Source organism: Anabrus simplex, chromosome 3 (genome assembly GCF_040414725.1).
Source record: "Anabrus simplex isolate iqAnaSimp1 chromosome 3, ASM4041472v1, whole genome shotgun sequence".
Classification (NCBI taxonomy): Eukaryota; Metazoa; Arthropoda; class Insecta; order Orthoptera; family Tettigoniidae; genus Anabrus; species Anabrus simplex.
Window position 1 is genome coordinate 271,307,202 of NC_090267.1, and position 19,254 is coordinate 271,326,455.

Consider the following 19,254-nt stretch of genomic DNA (forward strand, 5'->3'; position numbering starts at 1 on the left):
GAAGAAGAAAATTTTCCTAGAATACAACAATTTACGCTAAAATTTTTTCTATTAAACACACAGCTCATCCTTAATAAATTTATATTGTTTACAAAATTCTACTTATAATAACTCCTGTACTTACAAACATAGTCAACTCATATACAGTATGTGGAATTACTTTAAATAATACAATACAACTGATATAAGAGTAAAATTTACATTGCATTTATTTACTTATTTATGTTTTTATCCATTTTGGAACTTACGGTAACCCATGAGTGAATTTTTGTGAAAATCGATGAAAAAATTGAAATTTTGATTTTGACGTTGTAAGATACCCCAGGCCTTCTTCTATAAAAATATTGCATCACCGAACCGCAACCGCCATTTTTAATGTCCCTGCAGCGATTTAAATGTCTCGCGGAGCCCACTTCTTCAGTCCATGCATCACTTAATTTTCATTTACATTTTCGTTGCATTGTGTTTGAATGCAAGAAGCGAGGTTCTACCAGTGGAAAGGACCAGAGAAAGAAGAAAAAGATTGCTGAAGTATCAGCAGAGCAGGAGAAAAAGAAATCTGAGGGCCGCACATATGTACCAGGAGGATTTTAGGGCAGGTAGTGCAGGCAGATCTTTAATCGCTGTTTTCTCATACTTCAAATTTTCAGTACCTTCCTGCATATAAAATGTCCCTTGCGTTACAGTTTTTAAGATAGGCAGTTCAAAGTTGCTACATTAGTTCACAGATATATGATGGATTAAAATTGCGAACAGTTTTCTTCTAGGAACAAAATTACTATTATTCTTTTTCAAATTACTATTTTTTTTTTTGCTGATATTTAAGGAAACATTTATGATTGCATAAATTTAAAAAGTTCTAGTGGATTATCTATCATTAGCACATTAAAACCAAAGGCAATTTTAAAAAGTGCATGTTTGATGAACATGTTGACAAAATATGGAGTTGAAAAAATCAAATTTGCAATACGAGGAACTTTTTCTATGGCATCCCATAAAAATGAAGTAATTTGACCATATCTTCTGAACCATTAAAGCTACTGAATTGAAAACTTATAAACAGTCCTCCGATATCATATTACATCTTTGGTATAAATTTGAAAAATATAGCTTTGATAGTTTAGGACTTTTGAATTTCACACATGGGTTACCTTAAGTAATATAATGACCTGCTGCGTCTTAACCAGAGCCCCTATTGCCAACACTGTTCAGAGTTCCTGAAGGGCCTTCACAGCTACCGTAGCGGTCCCAGGGCCCTCGAAGTCTCCATTGTACTTCACCCCTACTTCGGCTATCCAAATTCCACATACCAGGGGATGGAATTAATTTATTCACACACATTTTTTAATTTACAATAACCTGCACTGGTCGAATGCCCTCCAACATTTCATTTATTTTCTATGTTGCTGTTTATTCTCTTCTTGAATATCTGTACAGATTTTGGAAAAGGATCAAACATTACCCCTGGTAAACTGTTCCACTCCTTCCCGCCCTTCCCAATGAATGAAAATTTACCCCAATCGCTTCGGCTAAAATTCCTTCTAATTTTATACTTGTGGTCAGTTCTGCCGATATAATTATTTTCCAACTGAAGCCTCTCACGGATTTCTCCCCATGCTTCTTCTCCTGTATAGGCTCTATATAATCCTAAAAGTCTAGTTTTCACCCTTCTCTTACTTAGAGTTTCCCACCCAAGTTCCTCTAACATTTCTGATACACTACTTTTTCTCCTGAAACCCCCTGTTACAAATCTTGCTGCTTTCCTCTGCACACCATCTAGTTCTTTTATTAGGTATTCTTGGTGAGGATTCCAAACACTGTTTGCATATTCCAGTAATGGACGAACCATACTTAAGTAACTTTTCTCTTTTAATTCTTTGTTGCATCCTTTTAAGTAGCCTCATTATGACATGTAACGATCTGTATGCTTTCCCAACAATGTCATCCACATGACCCTTCCAGTGCAAATTACTTTCAAATCTTACACCTAAGTATTTGCACTTGCCATCTTTTGGGATAACTATCCAAAGTATATTCAAATTCAGTTTTAAAACTCCTGTTTGTAAATGTTGTAACAGTTGTTTAGCCTCCATTAACCTTCAATTATTTTCTTCAACCCATTCTTGAATACTCTCAAGGTCCCTTTGTAATTCTGAACAATCCTCAATGTTATTTATTTCCCTATAACAAATGATGTCATCTGCATACAATCTTATTTTTGGTGTTATATTGTTCCCTAAATCAGTTGCATATACACTGACTGACAGAGCAAATGCAACACCAAGGAGGAGTGGTTCGAAAGGGATGAAAGTTGGGGAAAAAACAGAGACGGCACGGACGATTAATTGATGTTTATTTCAAACCGATATGCAGGTTACACAATGTGCACGGCATCGACTCAGTAGGATGTAGGACCACCGCGAGCGGCGATGCACGCAGAAACACGTCGAGGTACAGAGTCAATAAGAGTGCGGATGGTGTCCTGAGGGATGGTTCTCCATTCTCTGTCAACCATTTGCCACAGTTGGTCGTCCGTACGAGGCTGGGGCAGAGTTTGCAAACGGCGTCCAATGAGATCCCACACGTGTTCGATTGGTGAGAGATCCGGAGAGTACGCTGGCCACGGAAGCATCTGTACACCTCGTAGAGCCTGTTGGGAGATGCGAGCGGTGTGTGGGCGGGCATTATCCTGCTGAAACAGAGCATTGGGCAGCCCCTGAAGGTACGGGAGTGCCACCGGCCGCAGCATATGCTGCACGTAGCGGTGGGCATTTAACGTGCCTTGAATACGCACTAGAGGTGACGTGGAATCATACGCAATAGCGCCCCAAACCATGATGCCGCGTTGTCTAGCGGTAAGGCGCTCCACAGTTACTGCCGGATTTGACCTTTCTCCACGCCGACGCCACACTCGTCTGCGGTAACTATCACTGACAGAACAGAAGCGTGACTCATCGGAGAACACGACGTTCCGCCATTCCCTCATCCAAGTCGCTCTAGCCCGGCACCATGCCAGGCGTGCACGTCTATGCTGTGGAGTCAATGGTAGTCTTCTGAGCGGATGCCGGGAGTGCAGGCCTCCTTCAACCAATCGACGGGAAATTGTTCTGGTCGATATTGGAACAGCCAGGGTGTCTTGCACATGCTGAAGAATGTCGGTTGACGTGGCGTGCGGGGCTGCCACCGCTTGGCGGCGGATGCGCCGATCCTCGCGTGCTGACGTCACTCGGGCTGCGCCTGGACCCCTCGCACGTGCCACATGTCCCTGCGCCAACCATCTTCGCCACAGGCGCTGCACCGTGGACACATCCCTATGGGTATCGGCTGCGATTTGACGAAGCGACCAACCTGCCCTTCTCAGCCCGATCACCATACCCCTCGTAAAGTCGTCTGTCTGCTGGAAATGCCTCCGTTGACGGCGGCCTGGCATTCTTAGCTATATACGTGTCCTGTGGCACACGACAACACGTTCTACAATGACTTTCGGCTGAGAAATCACGGTACGAAGTGGGCCATTCGCCAACGCCGTGTCCCATTTATCGTTCGCTACGTGCGCAGCACAGCGCCGCATTTCACATCATGAGCATACCTCAGTGACGTCAGTCTACCCTGCAATTGGCATAAAGTTCTGACCACTCCTTCTTGGTGTTGCATTTGCTCTGTCAGTCAGTGTATTAATCAATCAATCAATCAATCAATCAATCAATACTGATCTGCATTTAGGGCAGCCGCCCAGATGGCAGATTCCCTATCTGTTGCTTTCCTAGCCTTTTCCTAAATGATTTCAAAGAAATCGGAAATTTATTGAACATCTCCCTTGGTAAGTTATTCCAATCCCTAACTCCCCTTCCTATAAATGAATATTTGCCCCAGTTTGTCCTCTTGAATTCCAACTTTATCTTCATATTGTGATCTTTCCTACTTTTATAAACGCCATTCAAACTTATTCGTCTACTAATGTCATTCCACGCCATCTCTCCGCTGACAGCTCGGAACATATCACTTAGTCGAGCAGTTCTTCTTCTTTCTCTCAGTTCTTCCCAACCCAAACATTGCAACATTTTTGTGACGCTACTCTTTTGTCGGAAATCACCCAGAACAAATCGAGCTGCTTTTCTTTGGATTTTTTCCAGTTCTTGAATCAGGTAATCCTGGTGAGGGTCCCATACACTGGAACCATACTCTAGTTGGCGTCTTACCAGAACTTACATGCACTCTCCTTTACATCCTTACTACAACCCTAAACACCCTCATAACCATGTGCAGAGATCTGTACCCTTTATTCACAATCTCATTTATGTGATTACCCCAATGAAGATCTTTCCTTATATTAACACCTAGATACTTACAATGATCCTCAAAAGGAACTTTCACCCCATCAACGCAGTAATTAAAACTGAGAGGACTTTTCCTATTTGTGAAACTCACAACCTGACTTTTAACCCCGTTTATCAACATACCATTGCCTGCTGTCCATCTCACAATATTTTCGAGGTCACGTTGCAGTTGCTCACAATCTTGTAACTTATTTATCGCTCTATAGAGAATAACATTATCCGCAAAGAGCCTTACCTCCGATTCCACTCCTTTACTCATATCATTTATATATATATATATAAGAAAACATAAAGGTCCAATAATACTGCCTTGAGCAATTCCCCTCTTAATTATTACAGAGTCAGATAAAGCTTTGCCTACTCTAATTCTTTGAGATCTATTTTCTAGAAATATAGCAACCCATTCAGTCACTCTTTTGTCTAGTCCAATTGCACTCATTTTTGCCAGTAGTCTCCCATGATCCACCCTATCAAATGCTTTAGGCAGGTCAATTGCGATACAGTCCATTTGACCTCCAGAATCCAAGACATCTGCTATATCTTGCTGGAATCCTACAAGTTGAGCTTCAGTGGAATAACCCTTCCTAAAACCGAATTGCCTTCTATCGAACCAGCTATTAATTTCACAAACATGTCTAATATAATAAGAAAGAATGCCTTCCCAAAGCTTACATACAATGCATGTCAAACTTACTGGCCTGTAATTTTCAGCTTTATGTCTATCACCCTTTCCTTTATACACAGGGGCTACTATAGCAACTCTCCATTCATCTGGTATAGCTCCTCCGACCAAACAATAATCAAATAAGTACTTCAGATATGGTACTATATCCCAACCCATTGTCTTTAGTATATCCCCAGAAATCTGATCAATTCCAGCCGCTTTTCTAGTTTTCAACTTTTGTATCTTATTGTAAATGTCATTGTTATCATATGTAAATTTTATTACTTCTTTGGCCTTAGTCTCCTCCTCTATCTCGACATTATCCTTGTAACCAACAATCTTTACATACTGCTGACTGAATACTTCTGCCTTTTGAAAATCCTCACATACACACTCCCCTTGTTCATTACTTATTCCTGGAATGTCCTTCTTCGAACCTGTTTCTGCCTTAAAATACCTATACATACCCTTCCATTTTTCACTAAAATTTGTATGACTGCCAATTATGCTTGCCATCATGTTATCCTTAGCTGCCTTCTTTGCTAGATTTAATTTCCTAGTAAGTTCTTTCAATTTCTCCTTACTTCCACAGCCATTTCCAATTCTATTTCTTTCCAGTTTGCACCTCCTTCTTAGTCTCTTTATTTCTCTATTATAATAAGGTGGGTCTTTACCATTCCTTACCACCATTAATGGTACAAACCTGTTTTCGCATTCCTCAAGAATTTCTTTAAACCCATCCCAGAGTCTGTTTACATTTTTATTTACCGTTTTCCACCGATCATAGTTACTTTTTAGAAACTGCCTCATGCCTGCTTTATCAGCCATATGGTACTGCCTAACAGTCCTACTTTTAAGACCTTCCTTTCTATCACATTTATTTTTAACTACCACAAAAACAGCTTCATGATCACTAATACCATCTATTACTTCAGTTTCCCTATAGAGCTCATCTGGTTTTATCAGCACCACATCCAGGATATTTTTCCCTCTGGTTGGTTCCATCACTTTCTGAATCAGCTGTCCTTCCCATATTAACTTATTTGCCATTTGTTGGTCATGCTTCCTGTCGTTCGCAATTCCTTCCCAATTGACATCTGGCAAATTCAGATCTCCCGCTACAATCACATTTCTTTCCATGTCGTTTCCCACATAGCTGAGTATCCTATCAAATAATTCCGAATCCGCGTCAGTGCTACCCTTTCCCGATCTGTACACTCCAAATATATCAAGTTGCCTATTATCTTTAGAAATGAGCCTTACACCTAGAATTTCATGTGCCTCATCTTTAACATTTTCGTAGCTTACACATTCTTCTTTCACCAGAATGAACACTCCCCCTCCCACCCTTCCTATCCTATCTCTACGATACACACTCCAGTGCCTTGAGAAAATTTCTGCATCCATTATATCATTTCTCAGCCATGATTCAACTCCTATTACAATATCTGGTAAATATATATCTATTAAATTACTTAATTCTATTCCTTTCCTTACAATACTTCAACAGTTCAACACTAACAATTTTATGTCATCCCTACTTGATTTCCAGTTCCCTGTTCCCTTATCACGGACCGATTACACTACCCTGTGCAATTCCCTTCCAAACATACTCTTCCTGTGATATAATATTTCCTACTTTGACATTCTGAACCCTTGAATTTAGAAATGTTTTTATCCAACGTATAACCCTTACGTCCAATTCTATTCCCTTCAATTTCTTTAATAATATTCCATGTTCCACTTTATCAAAGGCTTTGGAAAGATCTATGGCTATGCAATCTAACTAGCTTCCTGAATTCAACTGATCTGATATGTCCTGCTGAAATCCCACCAGTTGTGCCTCACAAGAAAATTTCTTTCTAAATCCATACTGGTTCCTCATGAACCAATTTTTATCATCACATATCACTCTGATGTACTTTGCTATTAAGCTCTCCAGTATTTTACAAACTATACTGGTCAGGCTGATTGGTCTGTAGTTCTCTGGCTTCCTTTTATCGCCCTTTCCTTTATAAATTGGTATTATTATAGATTCCTTCCATTCCTTTGGTATTACACTATTATTTATGACATAGTCAAAGAGAAATTTTAAATAAGGCACTATGTACCACCCCATTGTCTTTAATACCTCCCCAGTAATTTGATCACTCCCTGCTGCTTTTTCTTGCTGAAGCAGTTGGATTTCTCTGAAAATATCTTAATTTGTGAAAGAGAAGCTTCTTGTTTCCCCACCTGTCTCTCCCTCTCTATCTTCTGTAACTGTTTCCAACTCCTGAAAATCTTCTACTGAATCTCTGAATTCCCTACTAAATAGATTTGCTTTCTCAGTATATGTTAAATAGTGTTCAACCCCTTCTCCCACCATTGTAGGAATTTGGATTCCTGTTCCTTTTTGATTCCTAATGTAAGAATACAGCTTTTTCCATTTCCCTTTGTGTTCATTACCCTCTTGAAGTATGCCATTCATATAATTCTCTTTTCCTTCCTTTTTCACTCTATTCACTTCCCTTATTAGCTGTTTTCTAGTTTCTCTATTCTCCCTACCCTCTTTGATTTTCCTGTTTACTATTCTACATTTTCTTTTTAATTTTCTTATTTCCCTTGAATAATATACAGGGTCTGAGGTTATTTTACCCTTCTTAACGCTTACAAATCTCTTCTCTCCTTCCCAAACGATTCCTTTAAATTTAGCCCAAAGTGTATCCACATTACTCCCTTCTCTTATCCAACAACTGAATTGTGATTTAAGGTAAGTCTCAAATTCATCAACTTTAGTTAATAATTTCTTGTCTTGTGTGGCCCTCTTATTAAGCATTTTTCGTACGAGTCCTACATCCATTATTACAGCCTTATGGTCACTTATTCCTTCAATTACCTCAGTTTTATCAACAATTTCCCATGGTTTAACCAAGAATACATCTAAGAACTTATTGAGACGAGTCGGTTCTTGTACTACTTGTGTAAATCCTCCGTTCCAAATTAACTTATTTGCCATTTTCTGTTCATGGGCTTCACTTGCAGCTCCATTCCATTCTACTTTAGGCAAGTTTAGATCGCCCACAATTATTACCATATCAGTATTATTGTTTTATGAGTATAACCTATTATTTTCTCAAATATTTCCATGTCTCTTTTCTCTCTTCCAGTCCTATATGTTCCTATCATTCCCACCTCCTTCATATTATCACAAACTAATTTTATCCCTAATATTTCATCCCTTTCATCGGTAAACCATTCATTCCTTCACCAGAATAAACACCCCCCTCCCATTTTATGTCCTCGGTCTCTACGATAGACTGTATACCCTTCTGGAAATACTTCTCTGTTACCCACCCCTTCTTTCAACCACGATTCCTTTCCTATTACCACATCAGTCTCATAAGATTCCATCAATGTACCGAATTTTGATTGTTTATTTACTACACTCTGGCAGTTTACCAAGAGCAATCTCAGACCCCCTTCCTCCCTAAAACTTGACTGTTGCAGTTGGGTAACTTTTACTCGTGAGTTGAAAACTTCCCTGGAACCCTGATCCTTGTACATAGATCTTTATTCAATGATCTGGGTTTTCTGGCAAGTTCCCCTTTAAGTGCCAGTTTAGTGGTATGGGTTTTCTGAAGTGCAGATTAGTCTCAAAATCTCTGTTGATAATTGTAGCAATTTGTCTACAGAGAGTTGCTTTTCCATTACCATTCAGATGTAACCCATGCCTAGTGAACATTTGCCTGCCAAGACCTAAAGTATCTACTACATAGACATTTCTAAAACCCTTACATAATCTCTTGATTTTTATATTTACATCTTGTACAGCATTGTTCACACACGAGTCCTCTAAAAGGTCATACCTGGGTGGCACATTAACTACAATTATTTTTTAGTCAGGTAGTTTGGAAATCTTACCTCTGAGGGTCGTTATTAGTTCCACACCTTCATTTGCAGCAATGTCATTTGTACCAATCACAATCACCACATAATTGTCCTTCTCTAACACAGGATCACAACTTGAAACGACGTCTTCAGTTTTGGCACCTGGTTTTATAAGTCCTAAAACCTCAGTTTCTGCATTCTGCAGCACATTCCTGATGCCTTCTGCCATACCCCGCCCTTGGCTGTCTGCGTAGAGATGAATTTTTGGCGATCTTGATTTTCGGTTGGTTTTCTTCTTCTGTAGGTTACCTCTACTGGATTAAAAATTATTCGGAAAACTTGATGTGTCTTCTTGTGGAACTTGTTGCAATGACTGAAATCCATTTTGGTACTGCAAAGAGTTTTTCCCGGTTTTAAGTTGTACGTAGTTTCTCCCATATGTTTAACATTAGGCCTAAAATGGCTACGCGTCACATCCGTCCGCGGCGATCTTTCTATTTCAATGTCTTCTTTATATGCCAGTTTTTTATTCTGTCCTTTAAGCTTTCATTTTCAAGTTTCAGAGCACATAAGTCTTCTTGTAGCACTCCTCAAGTCTTAGGTTTAGTTTCGTAAGTCTCTCTCTCTCTTGTTGTTCTGCCTCACTATCAGTCTGTTTACACTCGGGGCACAGCCACACACTTTCTTCAATATCAGTCCTATTTACAATATTTGCACAAAGAAAATGATACCATTCATCACACTTACGACACAGAATCCCATTTTTAACTACTCTTCTGCATTTGCCACATTTTTCACTGCATCTTGCACCATATCTACTACTCATATAGAATCACACACAGTAGTCGCCATCTTGAATAGTTGTCAGAGAGTGGAGAAAAGCATTTGCATCCTGTCACCGATTAGGACCAAAAATTAAGGATATTGACATAGAATATCTAGCGTTTGCTGATGATATGGCACTAATTGCCGAAGACATCTCTGATGCACAGAAATTGCTATAATGGAAGAGCAAGCAGCAAAACAGTACTTAAAATCTCACATGAAAAAACTAAATTTATGACAAATATCAAAAATTCTCCACCCGAACTTGCCATTGATATGAAAAAAAATCGAAAGAGTAACGGAATTTAAGTACATAGGTGAATGGATCACTGAAAATGGCGATGAAATAAATCAAAATTTTCTAGAATTCAGAAAATCGAAATTGATGTCAAAACACAAAGAATGTTAATAACAAACAATGCTTGTCCTGAAACAGTAAAATTCGTCATTACTTAATAGTGATCACACGCGTGAAGCTCTTTAGTCTTCAGAAACCCTCATTTTAAACCATAAAAATTTAAAAGATCAATTAGAGGTTGAAGAGTGGAAAATCATTAGAAAATCTTAGAGGCAAGAATTCAAAATGGAGTACATTACCCCATACCCATCTCAGAAATAAACTTTACCGAGCTCGATAGCTGCAGTCGCTTAAGTGCGGCCAGTATCCAGTAATCGGGAGATCGTGGGTTCGAGCCCCACTGTCGGCAGCCCTGAATATGGTTTTCCGTGGTTTCCCATTGTCACACCAGGCAAATGCCGGGACTGTACTTTAATTAAGGCCACGGCCGCTTCTTTCCACTGCCTAGGCCTTTTCCATCCCATCGTCGCCGTAAGACATATCTGCAACGTAAAGAAAATAGTAAAAAAAAGAAATAAACTTTAAAATATCTAAACTTACTGATACAATGAGACTGTAACGAATTCAATTAAGCCATTTGGAAAGAATGAATAACAATAGACTTACTCATCAAATACACTAATTTTTACAAATCAAACGTACTGGATCAAAATTGTATAAGCAAGTAGAGAAAGACCTCAATGAATTAGGCTTACCAAATCTGCAGGATAGAAAAGTAATCAGGAAAATTGTTACACAAGTGGATTTGAGCATGACGAGAAGTAACCAACACGACGCACTTGATCGGAGGAACAGAAATTACAACAATCTATAAAAATAATAAACTATTGAGCAAGGAGGGAAGCTCAAAAATGGTGATTCCGTGGGTCCAAGTGAAGAAGAAGAAGAAGAAGACGATGTTTAATGCATTCGTTACTTCACCGAAACGAACAGGTGCTCACATAAAAAATCCCTCATTTCACTATCTCAATATCAATTCAATAATCACCACTATCACGGGTAAACCTATATTGCACACGCTAACTAGAAGTAGAATGAACCTCTGAGCACATTTCTCTGTAAGTGGGAACTCTAAATAACTAGCAGCTTAATTAATACACAATAATTTGTATAACACACTTTAAGGTCCCGTGTGAATTAATTTATTTAATTATAAACATATAACCCTAAACTCAAAGAAAAAGTCTGAAGGATCATCTAACACAAGTATGATCACGTCAGAAACTCGACGGTACATGTAGAAAACACTTGAATATGAAATACGTGATGTGTATACATTATCACAACATTTCCTCTTCGTAATCCAAACAGCGAGGTGATCGTACGTGTAGTGCTGAATGTGTGACGTACGTGGAAGAATGGGAGTGTCGACCGAATAATACAGGTGTGATATAGGGAGGTGACATTGTAGGATGTGTGGCGAGTAGTATTTTAGTGGGTTACGCATAAACGCAGCTGATATGTGGTGCAGCAATTGAAATACAAAAATGAGACGGTAGCAGCAATAAAATAGAATACAGTAACTTAAAGGGTTAACAGAATCGTGTTACCAAGTACCAAGATCAGGTTCGGTAAAGATTCACACACAGTACACTTACACAGACAACATAAAAACCACTTCATTGTCATAACACTCCAAGCCAAAATAAGAACAGAAAAATATAAAACATGCAAGAACGAACAATGGTAACTTACCTCAAAGGGGTAAATGAGCGTAGAGCGAGCTTAAATGGATCAACGGTGACCTCTCTGTTAATGTTTATAGGCATCAGAAATAATTTAGCAAATTTTAGAGATTAATTTAAAACCGATGTTAAGAAGGATAAGACCAAGTTTAGAAATAGTAAAATTTAATAACAGTATATAAGAATTACAGATTGGTTAAATAACCTGTATTGGTTTAAGAACAAATATCCAAGAAGAGGAAGTAACAGGGTTTTAAACAATTAAATAAATTGAGAAGGATAAGAGGTAAAAACGAAACCAATATCTTAGTATAGGTACGATGAAAATACAAGAGTACAAGAACAGAGTACATTAATGTTACCCAAAAGCAGAAATCAGGAAGCGAACCCTCCTAAATAATTCTTCACAGAAAACCCACCGCACAAGGAAAGCAAATGAATAATACCCGAAATTAACTAAGTTAGAAGGTAAGTTGAAAACAAGGTCAGTAAATATCATCACTGACATTTCTAGGCAAATATTAACTCAAGGAGAGAACACTCCTTAATTAAATAATTCTATTAATTAATATGCAGGATAATAACAAGGGTTGACACTAGTGATGGGCAGTCTGAGACGAGGTCTCGAGATTTTGCGGGATTTCTTGAGACTAGCGCAGGCACTATTTCTCGCGAGAAATTTCGAGAGATCTCGAGAGCGTTGTCCCCGCATTGTGCGGCGAGCAGCGTGGCGTAGGCCTACAGGTAGTCGGAGCTGAATGTTGTTTGTGCCAAGTATGCGAATAGCCAACCACGGGCCCTCTCAATTTCGTAAATACGTGTCAACATGCGACTAGCGTGTTCATTTCTACCGAGGTATATTTTGACGCAGTATAACGTAATTATAAAGGATACGCATTCTGGCATTGAATGCACTGGTAGGTACACGAATGAGTGGTTTAAGTACGGAACCTGTAGGTACACGTACCTGGATACTACAGGCGTGCATTATGCGAACTCGAAACGAGGTAAGAGGCGCCCTGCTGTATATGCAACCACCATTACGCATGAGTGGAATGTGTAATCTAAAATTCTTGAGTTTGCTGCAATTCTTTCGACAGGTAGGTGTACATCGTTACCAGACCCCACATTCAATATATTATGACCACTGCTTGTGTTCACAGATATTTTAGTGAAGGGTAAGGGTGTTTTCTGCTCGAAGGCAGGTCCGAACCTCCGCAGAGGTGTGCCTGAGCCGGAGTTTACGTACGGTAGGGTGGCCAGTTCCTTTCAGCTCCTCTATTTCCTTACCCCCACCAACAGCGCGTGGAAATCCATCCAAATCTTGACCACGCCCATTGTTGCTTAACTTCGGAAATCTCACGGGATCCGATGTTTCAACAAAGCTTCGGCCGTTGGCATATTTTAGTGAGGAAGGAAATAATTCCTTACAATGTTATAGAGTATTCGCGTCATAATTAGGCACCTACTTCGATATATGACGGTGCAATGTAAACTTGTGTCTAGTTGTACGCGACATCTTGAAGACGATGTCCGAAACGCAACGTAAGTCGTGGATGTCGGTTATTCTGAACAGATGTCACATAGCACAGCCCGCCTTGTTGCTTATTCAAAAGAAGTAAAATACGTCGGCAGAAATACTTCTGGGTTGATCCGACACTCAAAAACACATAAATTTAGAGAAATAGTCACAGAGCACCTCCGGCCCGGTATGGAAAACAAAAAGCTACCGTGCCGACAACGATTGTGAGGCATCCAGGTAGATTTACATCCTAATAACAGTTAAGAAATTATGCGGGTTATTCAGCTAAGAAGTCCACTTGACATAATTCGTGAACAGTTTAAAATACTGGCATTCTATCATCACTTTCGTTAATGGTTTTAAGGAGCTCATCGTTCAACATGCAGTGCTTTCCTAGGATTTTGACAAAATTTATAGTCACACACGTTTCCGTATGAGAACTGCTGATGATAACTATCAAGCTTACATTCGTAGTTACTGGGACGTCGCACAGCTCGCAGCACACGAGAATCGGTCTCGAGAGCGCACCCTTGCTGAAAGAATTGGAGCAAACTCGGGCATTTTTGATTACACGTTCCACTCATGTGTAATGGGGGTTGCAAATGTAGCAAAGCATATCTTCCCCGTCTCGGGTTCGAAAAATGCATGCCTCTAGTATCCGAGTAGGTGTACATCCTATCTACAGTTATTCACAATTAATAATGCATGGTAATTCAGTTAAGATGTCCACCCCAAATAAGTCGTGAACAGTTTAAGATACTGACATTCTGTTTTCACTTTTTCTAATGGTATAAAGGGGTTCATAGTTAAACATGCAGTACTTTTCCAGGCTTTTGACAAAATGTATTGGCTTACACGTTTTCATATTAGAACGTTATTTCACGCAATAACTGCCAATGATATACCGTACTATCAAGTTTTCAGTTGTAGTTACTGGTACGTCGCACAGCTTGCACTACAGGAGGATCGGTCTCGAGATTCTCGCGAGAGTCTCGATATCTGAAACGAGAGTCTCGAGCGAGAGCGTTGCCCATCACTAGTTGACACAACAAATCAACCATAAAATGGTGAAATAAATTAGAAATCAGTAAATATCACCACTAAGTCTTCTAGGCCAATGTTAACTCAAGGAGTTAAATCTCCTTAATTCAATAATGTCCATTAATAAATATGCAAGAGTATAACAAGGATAGTCGCAATAAATCAACCATGAAGTGGTGAAATAACTATGAAATCAGTAAATATCACCACCAGGTCTTCCAGGCCAACCCGAGCCAAATCAATAACCAATGCTCACCTGATATCAATGAAATAATTTTCAGTTGGCAAGGAAAAAATCATCTCCCAATAAAGGTCACCAGGACGACGAGAAAAATAAAATCATGCGATCAAAACATGTGACAAATCACCGTAATAATAATAATAATAATAATAATAATGGCAGCTTCATTTTCCTCATTACATACTTGGTTACCATTAATGATTACCACCACAAGGTGAATTACGTTAAAGGTTAGCTTTCAGAACAGATCGGCATGATAAGTAAAAGGTGTACGGTTTTAAACACATACATACATACTTACATACATACATACATACATACATACATTATAATTATAGACTGTTATGCCTTTCAGCGTTCAGCCTGCAAGCCTCTGAGAAATTACTAAACGTCGCCACAATTCTCGATTTGCAACTAGTGTTGTGGCCTCATTTAGTTCTATAAATCTTATCTTTAAATCGTTAGAAACCGAGTCTAACCATCGTCGTCTTCGTCTCTCTCTACTGCTATCACCCTCCATAGCAGAGACCATTATTCTCCTAGGTAACCTATCCTCCTCCATTCGCCTCATATGACCCCACCACCGAAGCCGGTTTATACGTACAGCTTCATCATCGAGTTCATTCCTAAATTAGCCTTTATCTCCTCATTCTGAGTACCCTCCTGCCATTGTTCCCACCTCTTTGTACCAGCAATTATTCTTGCTACTTTCATGTCTGTTACTTCTAACTTATGAATAAGATATCCTGAGTCCACCCAGCTTTCGCTCCCGTAAAGCAAAGTTGGTTTGAAAACAGACCGATGTAAAGATAGTTTCGTCTGGGAGCAGACTTCCTTCTTACAGATTACTGCTGATCGGAACTGCGAGCTCACTGCATTAGCTTTACGACACCTTGATTCAATCTCACTTACTATATTACCATCCTGGGAGAACACACAACCTAAATACTTGAAATTATCGACCTGTTCTAGCTTTGTATCACCAATCCGACATTCGATTCTGTTGAATTTCTTACCTACTGACATCAATTTAGTCTTCGAGAGGCTAATTTTCATACCATACTCATTGCACCTGTCTTCAAGTTCCAAGATATTAGACTGCAGGCTTTCGGCACAATCTGCCATTAAGACCATGTCGTCAGCATAGGCCAAACTGTTTACTACATTTCCACCTAACTGAATCTCTCCCTCCCATTTTATAACTTTCAGCAGATGATCCATATAAACTACGAACAGCAAAGGTGAAAGATTACAGCCTTGTCTAACCCCTGTAAGTACCCTGAACCAAGAACTCATTCTACCATCAATTCTCACTGAAGCCCAATTGTCAACATAAATGCCTTTGATTGATTTGAATAATCTACCTTTAATTCCATAGTCCCCCAGTATAGTGAACATCTTTTCCCTCGGTACACTGTCATATGCTTTCTCTAGATCTACGAAACATAAACACAACTGCCTATTCCTCTCGTAGCATTTTTCAATTACCTGGCGCATACTGAAAATCTGATCCTGACAGCCTCTCTGTGGTCTGAAACCACACTGGTTTTCGTCCAAATTCCTCTCAACGACTGATCGCACCCTCCCTTCCAAGATGCCAGTGAATACTTTGCCTGGTATACTAAACAATGAGATACCTCGATAGTTGTTGCAATCCTTCCTGTTCCCTTGCTTATAGATACATATAATTACTGCTTTTGTCCAATCTGAAGGTACCTTACCAACACTCAACGCTAATTTTACTACTCTATGTAGCCATTTCATCCCTGCCTTCCCACTATACTTCACCATTTCAGGTCTAATTTCATCTATTCCTGCTGCCTTATGACAATGGAGTTTATTTACCATCCTTTCCACTTCCTCAAGCATAATTTCACCAACATCATTTTCTTCCTCCCCATGAGCTTGGCTGTTTGCAACACCACCAGGATGATTTCCTTTTACATTGAGATGATGTTCAAAATATTCCCGCCACCTCTCCAGTGATTCCCTGGGATCTATTATGAGTTCACCTGAGTTCCTCAAAACACTGTTCATTACCTTTTTTCCCTCCCTTCCTAAGATTCTTTATTACTGTCCAGAAAGGTTTCCCTGTTGCTTGACCTAGCCTTTCCAGGTTATTACCAAAATCTTCCCACGACTTCTTTTTGGATTCAACAACTATTTGTTTCGCTCTGTTTCTTTCATCTACGTACAAATCCCTGTCTGCATCGGCCCTTGTTTGGAGCCATTTCTGATAAGCCTTCTTTTTACGTTTACAGGCTGCTCTAACTTCATCATTCCACCAAGATGTTCGCCTTTTCCGATCTTTACACACAGTTGTTCCTAGGCATTCCCTTGCTGTTTCTACTACAGCATCCCTGTATGCCACCCATTCACTTTCTATATCCTGAACCTGCTTACTAACTACTGTTCAAAACTTATCACTAATCATATCCATGTACTTCTGTCTAATTTCCTCGTCCTGGAGATTTTCTACCCTTATTCGTCTGCAGACAGATTTCACTTTCTCTACCCTAGGCCTAGAGATACTTAGTTCACTACAGATCAGATAGTGGTTTGTATAATCGAAAAATCCGCGAAAAACACGAACATTCCTAACAGATTTCCTGAATTCAAAGTCTGTTAAGATATAGTCTATTATAGATCTGGTACCCCTAGCCTCCCATGTGTAGCGGTGAATAGCCTTATGCTTGAAGAATGTATTCGTAACAGCTAAACACATACTAGCACAGAAACGCTTCACATTCACATTAGCTTCCATATCTTCCCCACATTTACCAATCACCCTTTCGTATCCTTCAGTTCTATTCCCAACTCTCGCATTGAAATCGCCCATTAGCACTATTCTATACTTGCTGTTGACCCTGACCACGATGTCACTCAATGCTTCATAAAACTTGTCAACTTCATCCTCATCTGCACTCTCACATGGTGAATACACGGACACAATTCTTGTCCTAATTCCTCCAACTGACAAATCTACCCACATCATTTGCTCAATTACGTGCCTAACAGAAACTATGTTGCGTGCAATTGTACTCCCAGACTCTGGCCTTCCCTTTCTAACACCCGTCAAGTACACTTTATAATCTCCTATCTCTTCCTCATTATCTCTCCTTACCCTAATATCACTTACTCCTAGCACATCCAGATGCATCCTTTTTGCTGACTCAACCAGTTCTACATTCTTTCCTCCATAAGTCCCATTAATATTGATAGCTCCCCATCGAATTCCGTTTTATTCGCCAAGTTGTTTCCAAGGAGTCCTTCGCCTGTCAAATGGGAGTGGGACTCCATTACTCCCATAGGTCCGAGGCTTGCTTAAAATGTTCTGAGCGCGGTAAATTCATGAAGCAGGATGCTACCCTACTTGCACATAGTCCAAGTGAGGATCTCTCCTCTAACGGGTTATGGACCACCGTTGAATTGTATAATGCTTGCCGCCTGAGCACAAGGAGGGCCACGACTCAGAATATGTCCGAGATGCCCACTCCCATTCCATAGCAACTGGTATCCCGACTCTCAGGACCACTTACTAGGCCACTCAGCCGTTGCCCATGATTCACGAACTAGGACGTGACTACAGTGACCCACAAACATGAACCATACGGTTTTTAAAATCAAGGTTAAATAATACAATTTAGGAAAACGGCCAATAACGCCCCATTAAAGATAATATTTCACGAATAGGATCTGTGACATTAGGAAAATTAAATACAGCTTAATAAAAGGAGAAGTTGGAAGGATAACCAACGAATACTGACTTACAAATGGATAAGTATAAGACTGAATGCCTTCACGAGAAGGACAGAATCAAAATTACTGACCACCAATATTTTTAAAATCACAAACCAGAAGAATAATGGGATTTAGGGAAAGGGTCAGTAAAGAACTACTGAAACAGATTCAACTTATGAACGAGAATGCCGGTAATCCATGGAAGGTTGGAGTGGAAATGCAGATCGGAACGATAAAATACAAGCAAATTTACGTACCAAACCCGATCAATAAGCGGAAATAAATGAAAACGGCACAACAAAATTCCCACCCAATAAGTGAATGGGGAACCGAGATAAATCCCGGAAATATATCGCAGCCTGCATAACGCGTCTGTCTCGTAGAAAGAACAGAGATCTACTTCAAAAATGGCTACCCCAACACTCGGCAAGGCCGTCCGCACTCCCGTTAGTAATAACGAGAGGGTCAAGTGATAGACCAGTCACGTGCAGAGCACAACCCAGGACTCTACGGAAAAGGATCCTTCTAGTTCGGCTCACATTTTAAGATGGATATGGTTAAAGAAATTCCAGTGTTAAATAATCATTACAACTCTACCCTCCCCTAATCCCTCCCCACAGGGGAATGTAATAGATGGTAAATATTAAAGCAGGAGCAACATATAACATCGTGTGATGTAAGTTAAAAATAATTCGAGTGGAAGAAATTCCAAATGTAGGTCGAGTTCGAAAGGGCATGGAAGGCGGTAGATAACGTGGCCAGTGTTTCCAGCGCCCATTGCCATTCAGATGAAGGATAGGGGAAGAGGTAGAATTCCACCGGAACTCAGGTATGGTGTACTGTAGTGAAAGTAACTCGAACCTAGGTGAAAATGGAGCGGCAGAGAAAACACTGAAACAAGAATGCGAAGGCCACAGCACGACCAGAACACTACAACGCAACTACAACACAGTTATTTTTAAAATAAAAT